Consider the following 15,590-nt stretch of genomic DNA (forward strand, 5'->3'; position numbering starts at 1 on the left):
CATGAAATCTGATGATATTATTGGAGCAGGGATCCCCAAACCCCTCCTTTTGTCCTTACCAGTGGCCATATGCTAGGCAGCCGTGCAGCCTGTGGGTGGATGGGAGGCATCTTGGCACATTCTGCACCATAAAGAGAACTGAGTGTCAGCTGCACAGCACAGCTTGGTTATGAACTAGTAGATCGGGTACTGAAGAGACAGCCACCAGGCAAGACACGAAGAGACAGAGAAGACGGGCCGAGAGCAGGCAAGGCAGAGAGAATGGGAATCATCCGAGATCATAGTTCCCTAGGAGAAATTCAGGTGGTGGCGTCACAGAATGTAGGCGCTCTAAGAGGTCTCAGAGTTTAGGGGTTCAGGGTTGAATACCCAGCCCTCTCTCTGGGCTGAGAGTGAGTATATGCCCAGTGTTGCTGGTCAATTGCAGAAGAGGTGTCAGTTTTATTAATGGTCAGGCAGGTTCCTGGTCTTCCTCCTTAAGCGGCATTCATCAGTAAAAGCTAGATTGGATAATCCAGTTTAGAGCCTTCTGTGCAGGTCGGATGGGCCTCCTACCCTGTCTCCCACTCCCTCCTAGCAGACTGCCGGAGTGGGAACGTGGCAGGTGCTGGATGGTCAGACAAGGGTGCACCTGCTGGGGATCTCTGTGCCCGTGTTTCCAAATCAATTTCTCACTGACTGGTGTCATTCTAGCTAACGGATTCCAACACCCTCTTTCCCAGTAGACAATTGTATTTGGCACTAGAGAAGAGGGTGGGAACAGGAGCAACTTTTTAGCACTTCCCAGAGAGCGTAGAAGCATTGCCAGGGGGGCGCCTGCGTGGCTCAGTCATTAGGCGTCTGCCTTCGGCTCAGGTCATGGTCCCAGGGTCCTGGGATCGAGCCCCGCATCGGGCTCCCTGCTCCGCGGGAAGCCTGCTTCTCCCTCTCCCACTCCCCCTGCTTGTGTTCCCTCTCTCGCTGTCTCTCTGTCAGATAAATAAATAAAAATCTTAAAAAAAAAAAGCATTGCCAGGAATTCCCTTGTCTTCGTCCCCAGTGGAGACTAAACACTGAGAAGGGCTCTCACATCAGTCCCTGTCTCGGGAACCACTCGGCCCTCATGCATCCCCTTCTGCAAAACCAAGGTGGTAATAGCACCAAGATGGGGTGAGGCGAGAATGAGTGCAAGTGTGGGAAGCACAGCGCAAGCACGTAAATTGCATGAGCTGTTACTTTGCTGCTGTAAACCCGGCTTCTTTCCTGATCTCGGGCTGATAATGCAGTGCACGCGTTCATGAAGCACCACGGGCCGGCTGGAGGAGGGCACAGCGCCTGTGCCTGGTGCCCCCCGCAGCTCCAGTGCCCCGTTTTCTCTTACAGATGACAGCACTGAGGTTGGATGTGGGCTGTGATGTCCCGAAGTCAAACACAGGGCGACAGGATTGGAAATGACCCTTTCCACTCCAGCTTTCTTTTTTATTTATTTATTTTTTTATTCTTATGTTAATCCCCATACATTACATCATGAGTTTCAGATGAAGTGTTCCATGATTCATTGTTTGTGCATAACACCCAGTGCTCCATGCAGAACGTGCCCTCTTTAATACCCACCACCAGGCTAACCCATCCTCCCACCCCCCTCCCCTCTAGAACCCTCAGTTTGTTTTTCAGTCCATCGTCTCTCATGGTTCGTCTACCCCTCTGATTTCCCCCGCTTCATTCTTCCCCTCCCGCTACCTTCTTCTTCTTCTTTTTTTTTTTCTTAACATATATTGCATTAATTTTTTCAGAGGTACAGATCTGAGATTCAACAGTCTTGCACAATTCACAGCGCTTACCAGAGCACATACCCTCCCCAGTGTCTATCACCCAGTCACCCCATCCCTCCCACCCCACCCCCCACTCCAGCAACCCTCAGTTTGTTTCCTGCGATTAAGAATTCCTCATACCAGTGAGATCATATGATACATGTCTTTCTCTGTTTGACTTACTTCGCTCAACATAATACCCTGCAGTTCCATCCACGTTGTTGCAAATGGCAAGATCTCATTCCTTTTGATGGCTGCATAATATTCCATTGTATATATATACCACATCTTCTTTATCCATTCATCTGTCGATGGACATCTTGGCTCTTTCCACAGTTTGACTATTGTGGACATTGCTGCTATAAACATCGGGGTGCACGTACCCTCTCGGATCCCTACTTTTGTATCTTTGGGGTAAATACCCAGTAATGCAATTGCTGGATCATATGGTAGCTCTATTTTCAACTTTTTGAGGTACCTCCATACTCTTTTCCAGCCACTCCAGCTTTCTAAGTGTGCTTTGCTCCCCCGAGCTCCCTGACCAACAGTGGCAACTGGGGGAAAACAGGAGCAGGAAACCAGGTCTGGTGGGTCCCGGAGTTTCATCCGAGGAGAGGAGGAATTTCTCCATGCAAATGCGGGCTTCTTCTGGTAGTCAGTTTTAACAGATTCTTCTAGAACCACCCGAGACTGCTGTTCTACCTTAGAGGATACCCTGGAAATTATTCATGCCTTCTCACCTCCTGGACTGACTGACAAATTGCTTATTTGCTCTGTGGTTTGAGAACATTTTCTTTTGCTGCAGGGGTTCTTGTTTATCTCAGAAGCCCTGAGCAGCTCTGAGAGCCAGAAATGAACATGCCAGTTCTCCTGTGTTCTTTGAGCACCTACTGGTGCTGAAGAGGGCACCAGGCACTTGCAAAACTTTTGTCTCACTTAAGCTTCCGAAAACACCCCCGGATTGAATTTTGCTTTTCCCTTTTGAGGACGTGGAAGCTTGGAGACATTTTGAAACTTGCCCAAGGCCATATAGTTCTAAATGACAGCATTAAGAATCAGATTCGGGTTCACCCATCTCCAAAACTGGAAGAATTCCATTTCCACTGCAAGAAAGTCAACACCTTGAGAAAAGAGTTAAGTTATGGGCGGTGGAGGCATGAGTCACTGAGGATCTGCGGTGCTCCAGAGCCCCATGGCATTTTCCTGCATTGTTTGTGTCCCTTATGGTTGGGAACAGCCCTCCGCTGGCCAGGCTTCTTGGTCTCTGTGTTAGAGCTAAAGCAACAGTGTCTTAAGAGTGGTCCAGCATCTTGCATGAAGTCACATCAGCCGAGAAGTGATGGAGTCGGGGCTGCATCCCAGGTCTCCTGACCCCAAAGTACCATGCTCTTTTCACTGCATGACACCACATGGAAGAACTTCCAGCATGCAATTTGACTATAGAAAAATACGTCAGCTATTTTTTATATGCCTCCTTCCGGGGAATATGCATGCGCTGTTTTGCCTGCTTACTAATTTTTTTTAGTCTGGTAAGAGGTTTGTTTGTTTGTTTGTTTTTCTTCCAAATGTTTATTTACATTCAAATTAATTAACATATAGTGTAGTATTATTTTCAGGGGTAGAACTTAATGATTCATCACTTGCATACAACACCCAGAGCTGACCATAAGCGCCTTCCTTTTTTTTTTTTAGAGAGAGAGAGAGAGAATACATGTGAACGAGCATGGGCGGGTGGCAGAGGGAGAGGGAGAGAGAGATAATCTTAAGCAGGCTCCATGCTCAGTGTGGAGCCTGACACAAGGCTCAATTTCATGACCCTGAGATCATGACCTGAGCTGAAATCAAGAGTCAGACATATAACCTACTGAGCCACCCAGGTGCCCCAGAACAAGTGTCCTCCTTAATCCCCATTACCTATTTAACCCATCCCCCCCACCTCCCTCCATCAACCCTCAGTTCTCTTATAGTTAAGAGTCTCTTATTGTTTGCTTCCCTCTCTTTTTTTTCCCTTCCCATATGTTCATCTGTTTTGTTTCCTAAATTCTACATATGAGTGAAATCATATGGCATTTGTCTTTCTCTGACTACCTTATTTTGCTTAGCATAATACACCCTACCTAGCTCCATCCACATCATTGCAAATGGCAAGATTTCATTCTTTTTGATGGCTGAGTAATATCCATATCCATATATACGTGGGTGTGTGTGTGTGGTTGTATATGTGTGTGTGTGTGTGTGTGTACCACATCTTCTTTGTCCGCTCTGGTTTTGTTTGTCTGTTTGATTTTACTTCCCTTGAGATAGGCATCGGATACTTCTCTGCTCTTGAATTCAATCTCAGTGAGACCATCAATCACATATTCCTACCTTCCCCTGTCAAGGTGTGGACATGTGACCCAAATTCTGCAATTTGTCTCTTTCTCCCTGGAGTTTGAAATTTAAATGGAGAGGCTAATGGCCAAACCAGCTGGAGGGAAGCTTCCTAACTGGAACATCTAAGGAGACCAGCCCTGTGAGACAGCACATTGCAGTACATTCTTGTTGTCCCACACAGTTATTGATAACAGTCTTTTTCACTCCCGAAAGCGTCCTGATTGAGATGATAAATTATATAGTCGCCTTAACTACCACCCCAGGACCCATAGTTTCCCCTGTTCTGGATGTCTTCTGATGTCTGGATGGTCAACATTCCCTTCCATTATGTAATCTGCCTCAGACCTCTCCAATAAATTATTTTTTGGTATAAGTGAATCAAGTCTGTGTCTTGTTTGCAACAATAACAAAAACTTGAGTTATATCCCTTGAAATGACTTCTTGCAGAAGTGGTCTTCAGGAGTCAGGTGGCTAGCGTTTTTGACTAATAATATTCAGCCTCCTCTCTCAACAATATTTATCCTTGCTCAAAGGACTTATGGACAGATGTCCACAGTAGCATGGACAGAAGTCATTTTCAAAAGCACGACTGCCCCTCACCTGAGTTGACTCAGTTCCTGCCACTGCTCAGTGCAGAAGCAACAACCAAGTCTGAGGCTGCTTATGGAACCATTCCTTGAAAGGATCTGCCAGCCTACCTGGAGGCTGACTGATTAAAATGAATTTCATTTATTTTAGCGAGAAAGGAATTAGTCCTCACTGGAATTGCTGCCTATTCTAGATTTGAATTTGCTTCCCCAGTCTCAGGATGCTTACTCAGTTTGTGGACTTATGGAATGCCTTATTTGTTGCTCTGGTATCTCATACCAGCAAACAGTCATCACTGCAATGAAGTAAGACAGGGGAGAGATGCCTATGGGATTCACCGCTTTATAATGAACCTAATTGCCCCAAAGCAAGCACATGGCCTAATAAAGAGGCGAGGGGGCTTACTGATGGCTCACCCTTGGAGTCAGCCTGGAGACAGCACCTTGTAAGAAGGGGGGGCATCTTCTTATGGGAATATGCTCGGAACCAGAAACCAATATTTGGTGCTATTTCTCTCATTGCCTGAATAGAGCGAGTGGGAACCAAAAGACAAACATGGACATGAGGCAGTTCTGACTGTCCTGAAGACCTGCTTACAAAGGTTTGGCTTCCCATCCCCCGCAATTATGGACTTTGTTGTTTTAGGAGTCTCTGCACCTGCTTCAGTCAGGATCCCAAAGAAACAACACATGCAAAGTAGGATAATTCAAGTAGAGTTTATAAGAAGACTCTTAGAAAATTGTAGGCAAAAAGTAGTGGAACCACAAGGGATGGTGAAGGACTCAGGGCTAACAGCACTAGGGTTTTCATCACCTCTAAGCTCAAGGGAACAAGGGGTTGGAAAGGTCTTAGACAACTAGGAGAGTAGGGGCACCTGGGTGTCTCAGTCAGTTAAGTGTCTGACTTCGGCTCAGGTCATGATCTCAGGGTCCCTGGATTGAGCCCTGAATTGGGCTCCCTGCTCAGCAAGGAGCCTGCTTCTCTCCGTGCCCCTCCCCTTCGCTTGTGCTCTCTCTCTCTCAAAATAATAAATAAAATCTTAAAAAAAGAAAGAAAGAAAGAAAGAAAGAAAGAAAGAAAGAAAGAAAGAAAGAAAGAAAGAAGAAAGAAAAGTAGAAGAACGGTCCCTATAGAATCAGCTGGTTTGAAAGGATCCATGACCTTCTGTAGAGAGATGGCAAGAGGAATAAACAACCTGGCTGCACTTTCTTCCCTTCCCCAGAGCCCAGTCCCATGGGATTCATTGGCTGAACTCAAAAGAAGGCCAAAGGCCCTTAGATCCCTTGATATGTCATCCATTAGGGCAGAGATCAGTGTGGAGAAGAGTAGCTTGTATGTAGAGAGGCACAGGAAATATTCAGTCCAGTATCCAAATAAAGATTACACAAAGCTATTAAAATTAATCACTAGCTACAAATCAGTATTTTTTAAAAAGCCAGTTGCATTTCTACATACCACATGAGCAATCCAAAACTAAATGTATCCATATGTAACTAAAAAACTTCAAATAGATGGAAATAAATCTAAAAATGGACAGGATGCCTGCACATAAAACTGTAAAACATTATTGAGGTGAACTAAAGAAGACCACATGAATGGGGAGCTATATGAAGGAATTATTACTGGTAAGCCAATATTGTATTATCCAGAGTTGATCCATAGATTTCATGCTATTCTAATCAGAATCCCAAATTCCTTTAAAAAATATTTTATTTATTTATTTGAGAAAGAGAGTGAATGAGAGAGAGAGAGAGAGAGCACGAGTAGGGGGAGGGAGAAGGAGAAAGACTCCCCGCTGAGCAGGGATCCCGACAGGGTCTCAATCCTGGGACCTTGGGATCATGACCGGAGCTGAAGGCAGACGCTTAACCAAGTGAGCCACCCAGGCACCCCAGAATCCCAAATTCCTTTATAGAAAGTCCAAGCTGTTTTTCCAGTATATGTGGAAATGCAAAGAGCCAAACAATAGCCAAGATCTTAAAGAAGAAAAACCAATTTGGATGATTTACACCAGTCAGTATAAATGTTTCTTATAAAGCCACATTCATTAAAACAGTGTGGCATTGGTACAAAGGCAGACAAGTATATCAATGGGCCAGAATAGAGTCCAGAAATAGACCCAGTCAAATAAGGACACTTCATTTATGACACAGGTGACATTGCAGAGTGAGTAATGGATGGTCTTTGCAATAAATAGTGTTATGGCAACTGAAATCCATATGCCAAAAAATGAATTTTGACCCCACTTCTGTCCCCTAAATAAAAATCAGTTCCATGAGGTTTTGAGGTCTAAATGTAAAAGCTTAAAAAAAGAAAGCTAATTAACTCAAAATGGATCATGGACCTAAATGTGAAATATAAAATGATAAAACTTCGAGAAGAAACGATGGAGAAAATTTGCATGGCCTTGGGTTTAGTGATGAGTTTTTAATACAACACCAAAAAGTACCGTAAAATTAAAAAGTTAACTTTATTAGGAAAGAAAAATTGATGTCAGACTTTATTAAAATTGAAAACTTTTGCCCTGCGAAAGGCAATGTTAAGAGAACAAAAGGAGAAGACACATACTGGGAGCCACATTGAACGTCACTTATGCAGAATACTATGCAAAGAAGTCTTAAAACTCAGAAAGGAAACAAACAACTCAATTTAAAAATGGGGGAGGGGTGCCTGGGTGGCTCACTTGTCTGCCTTCAGCTCAGGTCATGATTCCAGAGTCCTGGGATCGAGCCCTGCATCGGGCTCCCTGCTCAGCGGAAAGCCCGCTTCTCCCTCTCCCACACCCCCTGCTTGTGTTCCCTCTCTCACTGTGTCTCTCTCTGTCAAATAAAATCTTTAAAAAAAACGGGGGAAAGATATGAGGAGATATCTCACTGAAGAAGATGTAAAGATGGCAAACAATCCTATAAAAAGATGCTCCACATCATTTGTCATTATAGAAATGCAATTAAAACCCCTACATATCTATGAGAATGGCTAAAAGTAAAAAAAAGAAAAACAACATCAATAAAATGGAGTTCTGATGAGGATGCGAAGCAACAGGGACTCTCATTCATTGCTGGTGGGAATGCAGAATGGTAGTTTGGGGGACAGTCTGGTGGTTTCCTATAATACTGAACACACTCTTAACATCCCATCCAGCTGTTGTGCAACCAAGAAACCCTTTAATAGGTGAATGGACAAGCAAGCCATGGCATCCACAATACTAAATGCTGTTCAATCATCAGAATCAACACATGCATAAAGCTTAAAAGCATTTGATATGCTGAGATATGATATGCTGAGAAATGCCTTCATTTATATAATATTTGGAAAAGGCAAAGCTGTACAGAGAGACAACAGATCAGTGGTGGCTGGGCTTTAGCAATGGGCTGGGTTGACTAAATGAAGCACAAGGAGATCTTTCATGGCTATGGAACCCTGTGTGTGGCTATGTGGCAGTAGATACATGCCACTATCCATTGTCAAAATCCATGGAACTTTAGAGCACAAAGTGTAAATCTTAATGTATGCAAATGTTAAAGAAGTATGAAGGTAGGAGATCTCAAGATGGAATGCAGACCATGGCCAAAGAGTCTAACTCTGTTACTAATGGGTGAAATAACCTCTCTGAGGAGGGTGGGGGAAGACAGGTGCTGACCTACGAAACTTTAGGAGGGACTAGAAACTGTCAGACTTACTGCAGAAGGAACTGCGCATGAGCATTGCACTTAAGCTGATACGGTTGCTTCCCATGGGATACAGGCTTAACATTTCTGAAACCCACTGCAAACGCTTGCTGGAATGAAACAGATAAGTGCATGGATGACTGATGATGGAAACCAGTTTTCTCACTTTGGAGTGGGAGGTTACAGATAAGCGGGAAGACTAAGATGAACCACGTAGTATTGGATGAGGGTCTGAGACATCCATCAGAATTCACATTTGGCTTCATATGGATACTTTGGATAGACATAGATGTGATTGTAGATATGTGTGTATCCATGTATACTTGGTTTTAACACACACACACACGTTTCCTAGTTCTGTCCTCTGACAAGGCCCTGTAGCAACCAATACACCTGGAATCCAGACTTTGGTCTCTAGTACCATTCTCCAATAAAAGAAGTCAGGGCTTCTTGGAGAGATAGCTGGGGAATGGAATATACTAAAAGAGTTTGAGGCATCTTATGGTGCCAGAAAGTAAGTCTGTGTTTAAAAAAAAAAAAAGAAAGAAAGAAATGGGCATGGCCATATCAAAGGGACACAGGAGCCAAGAAGAACCACTGACCAAAGCAAGAACAAAATAGCCCAAAGTATAAATTAAATATCCATGAATCCATACCAACGTAAATAAGTGAAGGAATAAATAAATGGAAGAGAATAGGTAAATCTCCCATACAGAATTCCAAATAGATTTTGTAGCTACTCTACCCTCAAAGAGGTGTAGCGTAACTCCCCATATCTTAATTGTTGGCTATACTTAATGACTTATTTCAGTGCTCCAGCTTGTAGATGATGGATCGTGGGACTTCTTGGCCTCTGATAAGCGGGTGAGCCAATTCCTGTAACAAATCTCCTCTTTTATCTATCTATCATCTATCTATCTATCTATCTATCTATCTATCTATCTATCTATCTATCTATCTATGTATCTATATCTATCATTTTATCTATCTATCATCTATCTATCTATCTATCATCTATCTATCATCTATCTATCATCTATCTATCTATCATCTATCATTATCTATCCATCTATATCTATATCTATCTATCTATCTATCTATCTATCTATCTATCTATCTACCATCTATCATCCTCTGTTGGTTCTGTTTTTCTGGAGAACCCTGACTAATATGCCCCTCAAATGTCCATCATAGAAAAATGGATCAGTAATTCATGATATGTCTACACAGCGAAAAACAAAACATTGATGGGAACGAGTGAACCATTGCCATAGGCAACCACACAGATAAGCTTACAATCGTGTTATTTAGGTAAGAAATGAGGCACATTAAAGAGATACCATATGATTACTTTTATGCAACAATTTTTATTTTTTAAAATTTTTTGTGTGTTTTTTTAAATTTTTTTCTTTAAATTCAACTAGGCAACATATAGAACGTCATTAGTTTCAGATGTAGTGTTCAATAATTTATGGGTTGCATATAACACCCAGTGGTCATCACATCACGTGCCCTCCTTAATGCCCATCACCCAATTACCCCTTCCCCCCACCCAGCTCCCCTCCAGCAACCCTCAGTTTGTTTCCTAGAGCTAAGAGTCTCTCATGGTTTGTCTCCCTCTCTGATGACTTCCTATTCAGTTTTCCTTCCCTTCTCCTATGATCCTCTGCACTGTTTCTTATATTCCACATATGAGTGAAACCATATAATTGTCTTTCTCTGTTTGACTTATTTCTATGCAACAATTTTTAAACATAAATCAGCATCTCTAACTTGCATTGTTAAAAGTGAGGACCATGCTTACCTCCGGGGAGAAGTGAGGATGTGGTAGCACATGGTCTAAGAGGCGTTTATGGGATTCCAGAGCTGTTCTGTTTCTCAGAGTAGGGTTAGATGGGTATGCATGGCATTCAGGTAACATTCTAGTCCCCTTCCAGAGAGGAAGAAATTTTAGGTTTGAAGGTTTTCTAAACAAGTGTCCTAGCATGACTCCAGTGACTATTTCCTCCCCCTTACCAGGGCAGCCTGCTTACCTGGGGCAGGATCAGAGTCTAGAATGCTAACTCATTCAGAGGACTTATCTTATCATTGAGATTCCAAAATTTACAATTCAACTGAGTTAAGCTTTCCAAGTTACCAGCAAAAATTCCAAATTAAATACATTTTAGACACTAGGGGAATTCTTTCTGGAAGAAGGATTCTGGGAATAACAGTGGTACTACAACGAAAGGAGTGGGGCCACCAAAATACCAAAGAGAAAAGATTTTAGGCTATATGGAAAAAAACTGGTCATCCAAAGCTATAAAATCTCATTCTGCTTTGAAGAGAAAATGCCAGGTGCCTACTATGGAAAGAGAGCAGGAGAAAATTTGACGTTTTTTCTGTACTTTTATTTATTTATTTATTTATTTATTTATTTATTTATTTATTTATTTAAAGATTTTATTTATTTATTTGAGAGAGAATGAGATAGAGACAGAGAGAGCATGAGAGGGGGGAGGGTCAGAGGGAGAAGCAGACTCCCTGCCGAGCAGGGAGCCCGATGCGATGCGGGACTCGATGCGGGACTCGATCCGGGACTCCAGGATCATGACCTGAGCCGAAGGCAGTCGCTTAACCAACTGAGCCACCCAGGCGCCCCTTTTCTGTACTTTTAAAACACTGAGATTCTACTTCAGTATTGTAATTAATATCAGCCTCCCTAGCACCTTGCCTCGTGTGACATTCCTGAGCTGGAAGAGCATGGCCTTTAGAATCAGGCAGAACTGAATTCAGTCCTGGCCTTGCCATTTTCCAGCTGTGCATCAATGGCCAGCTGATGGAACAATGGGCATGATTACGGGCTCTCTAACTTCTTGGCCGGGAAGGCAAAGGAGTCACTCTCAGCCCCAGATCTTGTGGATCGATAGAAATTGCAGCTGTGGAATTGCACTCAGGAATCACACCTAAGCCTAGCCTGCGTTGGGATCATTCGATGGTGACGTTTGGGACTTGGAGGCTCAGCCCCTGCCATGATTGGGTGAGACCTGGGGGGCAGAGAAGAGCCCGAAGGTATTTTGCACACCTGAGACACTTGCAGCCTGGGGGGTGAAATGTAGCAAATTGTCAGCAAAGAGGTCTACTGAAGTTTTTCCTGCAAGAGGAAGACCCCACGTGCCTCCCGCTTGAATCTGAGCTGGCCTCGTGATTCATTCTGACCCATAGAATGCGGTGAAAGTTGGATGACCCCAAAACTTTGTGACTTCAAACAACTTACACCTCTCACAACGTGTGGGTTGGCTGGACTCAGCTTGGCCCTGCCGCTGCTTTATGGGGGTCGTGTGGCTGCCCCCCCCGCCCCCTCCCCTCAGGCTCCCGGAGCCCATCAGGGGCTGGCATGTGCGGGACATCTCTGAGAGCGCACAGATGGAAGGGTGGCCCATTAAAACTTAATCCCGAAAGGCCCTCAGGGTCACTTTCACCGCTCAGGCCATGAGGGAGTCATGCGTTTCTAGAAAACAGAAGTGTCGAGGCTACATATTCCACCTCTTGGCTGCTCTCTATGCACCTGTACCCTTCTTTTGATGTGTCCCAGAGACCTTCCCTTCTTTTTTTTTTTTTTTTTAAGATTTTATTTATTTGACAGAGAGAGACAGTGAGAGAGGGAACACAAGGAGGGGGTGTGGGAGAGGGAGAAGCAGGCTTCCCGCTGAGCAGGGAGCCCGATGCGGGGCTCGATCCCAGGACCGTGGGACCATGACCTGAGCCGAAGGCAGACGCTTAACGACTGAGCCACCCAGGCGCCCCAGAAACCTTCCCTTCTTAAAAAAGAGCACTATCCTACATACAAACGGAAATATACCCACTTCCTCCCAAAGACAGACAACCCCCAAATACTTCACCGTGGCGGCTTCCAAATCCACCTTTTCTGATTCAGTGCCTCCTCGTTCTATTCAAGTGTATTTTTCATGGTCTATCAATGCATGGAAGTGGAATAATTTAACTACTCCTGACACACCCAGCACACAATAGTGGAGGGGAACAGGAAAATACGGCCAGGGTTCTTTCCACTTTGGTGGAAAAGAAGATGAGCAATGACCTGTTTTCACACAGCCATCCTGTTGGGCAGTGTCGTGAGAATCAATAATTTGTCAGTTCAGAGAGCTTCCTGATCGGTCAACCTGGCCTGTCCGGTTCCGGTCTTACAAAGGTGGTTCTCCCCTCCCAGCCCTGCAGTGACTGAGCAGCCCACTTCCTGTTGCCTCAGGCCAGGGAGTTCCATAACTAGACCTTCATTTGCCAGGACTCAACTTCCTCCTGTGTACAACTCCCCTAAGATTTTGGTCATCTGTTGGTTGGTTCCATTTCTGGAAACAACACTGCCTGGTAACCAAAAGACCAGGGCTTCTGGAGTCAGAGTCCATGCATCTGGATACGCACTTGACATTTTCACTGCTTAGTAATGGGTCTCAAAGCTCTGCCCATCCCAGCAGGCCTCAGCTAGATGGCTTCCCCTGGGTGGCTGGCGTGGGAAGACAGGCAGAGGCGATCTGCCCTCAACCCCTGTACTCCTTCAGAAGTACCCTCTGTGCACCCTGCCCTTTACAGCCTCTGAACAGGCGCCTACCACTCTCTTCCTTTTAAAGGACTGCTTTGGATGGAAGGTTGTCCCTTGACCACAGTGCAAAGGTCAAGTTTGAGAGAGGAAGGGAATGCTTCCCAACGTTCTGACATTTTCTATGAAGTCCCCTAAATGCCAGCCTCTGAAATTTGGGGGTCTGAGGTTTAAGATGCCCACTTTAACATTTAACTGACAGCCTAAGAGGGGCTGCCAGCTTCCCAGGGGCAGCAGATGACCCTTCAAACCTTACACCCTGTCTGATCCAGTGACCCTCTCTAGCGTAGGGCCAGTTGCTTCCAAGCATGCATTCCCCAGTTCACAGAGCTCTTTCAAAAGAGGTCAGCTAATAGCAAATTAAGTCAGGAAAGAAGAAAAGAAGGGAGGAAATAGAGGCTTAAAGTGAAAGAAAAGCCAAGCTAGCAACCAGCGAGAGGCATAGTCAGATCTCGGGACTCCAGGGACGACGTTGGGTGCCATGTTTCTAACAGCATTTTGCTATTTGCCTGTGTGTTAGTGTGTCAGCTTCATTCTCCCGTGGGCCTCTCTGCAGTGGTAGCACATCCCACACCTCTATTTTTATAGTCCCTGATTCCCAAAAACATGAAGACCCTTTATTTCCCAGCATCTATACAGTTTTACATAGAAAAGTTCTGATTAGCCCTGCTGGGTCTCTCACTGGTTCCAGGGACATGGTTTTGCCCAGCGCCTTGATCTTGTTCTTTCCGCTCTGCCCAGAAAGGCAGGAGCTGGGGACTGACAGCCAAAACGGGATTGGGGGGAGATCAATTTTCTGGGGGAAACAGGGGTCTAAATGGATAAAATAAATAAACACAATAGATGGTGCCTCATCTTTCTACTAAAGTGGAGAAAGTGTGTTATATTTTTAACCTGAGTTTGACCTGAGTTTTCTCCAGCTGGAGAGTGGAAAGAGGGTGTCAGTGACTACTTTTGGCCTCTTCGGGGAGGAGCATTTCCACTCATTTCTCGGGGTTCAGTGAGGGGCAGAATTAGCTGCATGCTCATGCGTATGGGCCTGTCAGTTGCCTTTCCTGCTGGGGTTTTGGCTTTCCAATGCCTGGGACCCCATGGTTGAAACCATACAATCACTATCCCTCTGTAGCTGGCAGCTTATACACCTCCAAGGCTCTTAACAAAGCTGATAGGAGTCCTCTGCTGGAGTTAAGGGACCCTCCCACACACTGTGTGTCCCCTCACCCCCGACCCTAAAGCACAGCTGCTTTGTGCTTCCAGCATCTCAGTGTCTTGGGGCAATAGCCCCCCACCCTTAACCAAAGCCAGAAGACATGGGGCGGGGGTCTGCTGACCCTTTCAGTGACAGACCCCCAACTGAGCTCTAGTCACTGTTCCCTCCACCACAGGACATTTGTCCTAGAACCAAATGTGTGTGTTTGTAGTATCTTTTTGCTTTAGGACAAGTGTTTGCTCAGTTACTCCTCACACTCATGGGCAAATAGAGCCTGTGAGGACCCTCTGCTGGGCCTGCCTTTCACCCTCTGATCTAATTTGGTTGTAAGATGAATGAATTCTGTCCAGACTTCAGCGGCAAAGAAACCGTTGCATGTGGTCATTTGTAATTCCAGGGAATTACTTGGTGGAGACTCTTTCCTTTCTGGATCGCAGAATATGCTCCAAAGTCAACAGTGATGTCAGCTCCTTGCAATCGGCCATGATGAAGTCAGCAGCAACCAACCCCACCCTCCCTCAGATGTGCTTCCAAAATGAAAGTTGCGAACAGAAATTGCTTCTTTTTTACAAATATTTTTTCCTGGTTTTATTATTTTTTTTAAACTCACGTTTCATGCAAAAAAAAAAAAAAGGAAAATACACATTTACCAAGAAGAAATTTAGATCACCTCGAACCTTACGGTGAACTGCTATTACCAGTAACATCTGTGACTTGGAAAATAAGCAAATTTCTGGGCAGGAAGTAAAGACGAAATTTGAGCCCAGGCATGAGGTGATCGGCTTCCGCTTATCTTATTATGATTTTCCGCCTGCCTTTCAAAATCTTGCCTCCAGGGCAGCATCCCTTTGCAACTGAAGCCACGTGCTTCCTGTTTCCTCTCTGGGGGCAGAGAGAGAAGAAACCCACCGATACCCATAGCATAAGTGTCTTCTGCAGCTTTGGGTGGGTTAATTAGGTTCTGGTAAGAAAGGGGAGGTAAACGGATGCAGCTTGGTACAGCACTTACTTTGCAGGAGTTTTCTGAGTTTTGAAGGACAAGACAGGAAGGACGAATTCTGGGGAGTTATTAACTATTAGAAGCAGTTATCAGCACATACATTGTATTTGCAGCATCATGGCGGCAGAAGCCACTCATGCAGGTGTTCCTCGTCCTCACCCCAAGACTCGAGGTTTTTCTTAATTATAGGCAAATACTTGCCAGATTAGTTACAAGGAAGTGCCAATGTCAAGTAAGAAGAGCAGATAAAGAAAATCCCACCATGAGAGCTGAGAGGCCAGGAGAGAGATCTCAGCCCAAGAGGCTAAGCGGATCTCTATAGTAAAGAGTGTCGGATAAAGAGAACAAGAGGGAGAAGGAAAATGAT

This window comes from Mirounga angustirostris, unplaced genomic scaffold (genome assembly GCF_029215605.1).
Source record: "Mirounga angustirostris isolate CCGP_5_RB_7025 unplaced genomic scaffold, mMirAng1.0.hap1 SCAF_4, whole genome shotgun sequence".
Taxonomy (NCBI): Eukaryota; Metazoa; Chordata; class Mammalia; order Carnivora; family Phocidae; genus Mirounga; species Mirounga angustirostris.